Genomic DNA, 6,178 nt, shown 5'->3' on the forward strand with positions numbered 1-6,178 from the left:
AAAGATCCTGATGTTGGGAAAGTTTGAGGGTGGGAGGATAAGGGGACGACAGAGGATGAGATGGTTGGATGGCATCACCGACTCAATGGACGTGAGTTTGAGTAAACTCTAGGAGTTGGTGATGGACAGGGAAGTCTGTCGTGCTGTGGTTCATGGGGTTGCAAAGAGTCAGACACGACTGAGGGACTGAACTGAACTGAACAATTTCATCTGGGCTGGAGGCACCTTCTGTTTATTCATTCTACCATCCTTAACATGTGTTTTTCATTTTTATGGCTTCAAATCTGTTCTACTTTAGTCACATGTACACAATACAATATGAAGATGAAATCACAAAAAGCAAAAGGTAAGACTGTATCTTTACTCTTTTAGCACAAACATAATACACTTATCTTTAACTTGCTTTCTTCCAAAACATAACAAGCAAAACAATAGGACATCATTTCATGGTACTACATAGATACACTGCCTGTGTGCTAAGTCGGTTTTGTCTGTGCAAAAAATCTGATTATTTGCCACCCTATGTACTGTAGCCCACCAGATTCCACTATCAATGGGATTCTCCAGGCAAGAATACTGAAATGGGTTGCCATGCCCTCCTCCAGAGGATCTTCTGGACCCAGAGATTGAACCCATGTCTCTTATGTCTCCTGAATTGGCAGGTGGGTTCTTTACCACAAGTGCCACCTGGGAAGCCCTGGAAATATATGACATGGGTATCTGTTTTAAAATTGTTCATGTATAGCAGTGTTGCAAGGATACACTTGTGTATGTCTTTGCATTCTTGAGTGAGTATAGCTATGTTTTAGGCAAATTTTTAAAAATAGAATGTGTAGGTAAAAGGAAATAATATTCTAGATTTTGAAAAACCTTGCCAAAATGTCCTCCAAATGTTGTATTGATTCTTAATTCTAGCAGCAATATTTTTCTTTCACATGCATTCCAAAGCGATTGTTTACAAACTTCTTACTCTTGCCAAGTTGAAAGATAGAAATGGAATTTGCTATTTTACTGGGCATATGTTTTTGAGTTAGTTAAGCATTATTTTTTATTGCTTTGGGGCTACATATATATATATATAAAATAAATTAACATGACAAAATCATTCTATACTTAAACATATTAACCTCTCTAATATGAGTAAATCCTATCCATCCACTGAAGGCCTAAAGACTAAAGAAGGGGAATGCTCTCTCTGCCTGACTCTCTTGTCCCTGGGACATGGGTCTTCTCTTATCCTTGGTCTCAGGCTTGGCTGGAACTCACACCCTTTGATCTCCTTGTTCTTCGGCCCCTGGACTTGGATAACATAGGTTCCCTTGGGTCTCCAGCTGGCCAACTGCTGATATAGAGACTTCTTGGCCTCCACAATCAAGTGCCTGTTTCCTATAACAAACCACACACATGCAGTAGTGCAAACAAAAGTTATGTTTACATTATACTGTAGTCTGTGTACAATAGCTTTCTGTCTAAGAAACAATGTACATACCTTAATTTAAGCATATTTTATTGCTAAAAATGCTAATTTTCATCTGAGACTTATTTCAGTGAGTCACAGTGAGAGCGATCTGAGGGACATGGGGGTATGAATTACTATAAGGGCGTGGGATATTGGTGGGAAGAACATAAAGTTATATCAGGTCAAATTTATTGACGAAAAAGAGATTTTGCATTTAATGTTGCAGCTTGGTGAGTTATAATGGGCTCTAACAGTTTGTCTGTTTGGCTGAAACATGAACCAAAAGATAGTCCACTGTAAGTGGAAATGCCCAACTTCCTTTGGTTGAATGTAAAGGAAAGGATTCAGAAACTTATGGAGAGTGGAATGTTAGAGTGGATTCTTCATTTGGGACTTGCCCACACTGGAAGGTCTGGAAGAAATACCTTTCAATTATTACTGTGAGGTGAAATGTGACATATTTGAAAAGCTCTGTGAGCACTCTTTGTTGATGAGACCTTACAGTGGAAATGCAGTGATGGATTGGAAAACCTCTATGAATTTGGATTAATTGGGTTTTGGTGTTGCAGGGATCAGTCAAATGGTAGTCTTTGACGGAAGGTAAGATGGGTATAATTATGATAAAGGGCAGCAAGTCAAAGCTGCAATCAAAATAGTCTGACTTGCATGGACCATGGCTAGCTGATCATGGTTTTCCTAAACAGTGTAATGGAGAGGAAATCTATAATTCTTACTCGATTCTCTTAGGCTAACTGATCCAAAGTCTAACCTGAATTATAAAAATAAAAAAAATTTTAAAAAGGCAATGGCACCTCATTTTATTCTAGCTTGAGCCAGTTTATGGACCCATAACTCCTTGAATGAAGGAGAGGCCCAGTTCTCTTGAGAGAGGACTCTGCTATGCTGTCAAAACTTTATATTGCTAATCTCTTATCCAGCTTTTCCCCCAAGGACCTTTTACCAAGGTATGTTCACTGGGAAAAGGAAATAATAAGATTTTGGTGGGGGACTATTAAATTCTGTGGGCTTCCCAAGTGGCGCTACTGGTAAAGAACCCACCTGCTAACACAGAAGATGTAAGAATCACAGGTTCGATCTCTGGGTTGGGAACATCCCCTGGAGGAGGGCATGGCAACCCACTCCAGTACTTTTGCCTGGAGAATCCCATGGACAAAGAAGCCTGGAGGGCTACAGTCCACAGAGTCTCACAGAGTTAGACATGACTAAAGCAACTTAGCACCCATGCACACATTAGATACTGTCTCTGTAATGATACTAATTCCAGGACACCCAAAATGTAACTGCAGTTCACAAATCAGAGTAGAGGCTTATGGAGGTCAGGTGATCAGTGGAGTTGTAGCTCAGATCTTTTTTACAGTGGGCCACTTTAGTCCCCACACTCATCCTGTGGTTATTTCCACAGTTCCTGAATGCTTATTTGGAATAGATACACTCAGCAGCAGGCAGAATTCCCCTATCAATTCCCCAACCTGTGGGGTGAGGACTACTATGATGGGAAAGCCAACTGGGAGCCACTAGTAATACCTCTATCTAGGGAAACAGTAAACCAAAAGCAATACTTTGTGTCTAGAGAGACTTCAGGGATTAATGACACCACCAAGAACTTGAAGGGTGTAGGGATGGTGATTCACATCATATCCCCATTCAACTTGCCTCTTTAGCTTGTTCAGAAGACAGATGAATCTTGGAGAATGATGGTGGATTATTGTAAGCTCCAGTCATAGCTGTTTTACCAGATGTAGTTTCATTGTTTGAGCAAATCAACACGTCTCCTGGTACCTGGTATGCAACTGTCGCTCTGGCAATTTGCTTTTTCTTTTTTCCCTTCTTTCTCTATTAATAAAATTCACCAGAGCAGTTTGCTTTCAGCTGGAAAGGCCAGCAATCTTCACGATACCCTCAAGGGTATAGCAACTCTCCAGCCCTATATCATAATTTAGCTCTGAAATAGCTTTGAAATCTTTCCTTTGGAGAAAATATCACACTAGCCCATTACATCGATGATATTACACTAATAGCACTACCCTGGATTTAGTTAGCAAGAAATTACAACTACTCTGGACTTATTGGTAAGACATTTGCAAGTCAGAGGGTGAAATAAATCTGACCAAAAATGTGGGGTCTTTTACCTCAGCAACATTTTCAGGGGTCCAGTGGTGTGGGTCATGACAAGAAATTTCTAAGTTGAAGAATAAGTTATTACATCTGGCCCCTAATAAGAGAGCACATACCTATCGCTCCTCTTTGGATTTCTTAGGTATAATAGTCTTCATTTGAGAGTGTTTGTTGTTGTTTAGTTTCTACATCGTGTCTGATTCTTTGCAACCCCATGGACTGTAGCCTGCCAGGCTCCTCTGTCAGTGGGATTTCTCAGGCAAGAATATTGGAGTGGGTTGCCATTTTCTCCTCCAGGGGATCTTCCCGAACCAGGGATTGAATCCCTGTCTCCTGCATTGCAGGTGGATTCTTTCCCATTTGAGTATGTTACTCCAGCCCATTTGCCAAATAACCTGAATCCTAGTTTCAGGTGTAGCCCAGAACAGGAGAAGACTGTGCAACAGGCCCAAGCTCCTCTGCAAGCTGCTTCACCACTGGGGCCCATGACCTAGCATATCCAGTGGTGCTTGAAGGGTCAGCAGCAGATGGAGATGCTCTTTGGAACCTTTGCCAGGCTTCTGTAGGGGGGGTGGTTTTGCAGTGCCTGCCCTTAGGATTTTGGAGCAACGCCTTACCATATTAACAGATAACATAAAAACAGATAACTTCTGTTTTTCATAAATAATTCTTGGCTTGAGGGTGGACTTTAGTGGAGACTGAATGCTTAATCACAGGCTGCCAAGTTACTATGTGACCTGAGCATCACAAAGAGTTGGTGTCATCTGACCCACCAAAGCATACAGCAGGACCTGCACAGCAGCCCTCCGTCTTCAAATGGACGGCATACAAAACAGTGCTTCCCTCATTCACGGTTCCCTGTGTCAAGGTTTCAGTTACCTATGGTCAGCCACAGTATGAAATATTAAATGGGATACACCAGAAATAAACAATTCATAAGTTTAAGTTGCACACTGTTCTGAGCAGCATAACGAAATCTCAAGTGCTTCCAGTCCATCCCACTCTATTTGTGAGTCAATCCTCTGTCCAGTGTATCCACCAGGCATATGTCCATGAGTCACTTAGCAGTCTCCTCAGCTCTAACAATGAACAGTGCCAGTGTCCAGCTAACCTCGTTTACTTAATAATGACCCCAGAGCGCAGGAGTAGTGATGTTGGCAGCTCAGATATCTCTTACAGTGCCTGACTTATAAATTTAACTTTATATAGGTTGTATGTATGGATAAAGCATAGTGGGCATCCACGGGGAGTCTTGGAATAATGGGGGGACTACTGTGCACCGTCGCCTCTTCTGTGTCTTCAGCTTGCTGACCACAGCGCTTGTGAACTCTCAGCCTCCATAACTGAGTGAGTAAATACCCTGTATTACATATGTAGTCACCATTTTAGTTCTGTTTCTCTGGAGAACTTTGACTAATACACTCATCACCCCACGTTCTGGGAGGCTCGCTAAGTATACATAACTATGACAGAACCAAAGAGATCACTCACTCAAAACTAACTTCTTCAGACGGCATTTAATTCTATGTATAATTATAAGAAGTTTTTATAAATACATATTGTTTCATATATATGTATATATGTATAATAATATATAGTATATATCTATATATATGTAGTATTCCAGTATGGTGAACATATATTAACACCTATATAAGAATTTTTGTAAAACATGGGGGGAGGGGAAGAGAATAAAGAAATAAAGACAGAAAGCTGGAGTCAGAATAAGAGACATAGTAATAAATCATTCATTTTCTTTGTGATTTTATACAGAATTGTAATATTTTTATTCTTTTCCTAACTGTTTATCTTAATGTCATTTTAGATTCAGAATTGTTTTTATGTTTTTACTTGTGTATTTTGTAACTAGAACAAATAGATATTTTGTCGAGAAAAGATTTTTCTTCATTGATTTAAAAGATATTTTTTTTTAATAATAAGAACATGAGCCCTCCTGTCTTCTATGTTGTAATATATTTGTTTTTTGCAGTTGGTCATTTATATTTTGCTTTAGAATACCATTTTCTGAAGTTCAAATATAAATATGCAATCATAACAGGCTTTCATGACTAACATAGTTCAAACAAAACAAATTGCTTATACACATCCTTCCTTTGCTTATCTCATAGAAAAAAAAGATACTGCATCCAAATGCCATGAAGGTCAGAGACAGCAGTGTTTTCAGCTGCAGTCAGAATTTAAGCAGTAGAAGTCCTTATGTAAGTAAAAGACAAATAAATAGACTTGTCAGTCTTTCAGATGGCATGAATGGAATATATCCCTGCATACCAAAGTACCATTTCCTAACATTGTCCAATATCCAATTTCTGCCTTTTCTTTGTATTGCAATTCATGGTTCTCAGACCACTCATGTATTAGTAAGGTATTCCCAATAGTTGCTTGACTGCTGAGGAATATTTTTCACTTTAAAAAGTCCCTACCTTTGTGTACATGTAGGTATAGACATCATGAAAGAGTACACAGAGGGATAAGAAGAGCACCGGAGAAGAATGGTGACTCAGAACCAAGGAGGAGAATTTCAAAGAAAAGTCCCTGGTGACTCAGAGGGCTTCCCTGGTGGCT

This window comes from Bos javanicus, chromosome 5 (assembly GCF_032452875.1).
Source record: "Bos javanicus breed banteng chromosome 5, ARS-OSU_banteng_1.0, whole genome shotgun sequence".
NCBI lineage: Eukaryota > Metazoa > Chordata > Mammalia > Artiodactyla > Bovidae > Bos > Bos javanicus.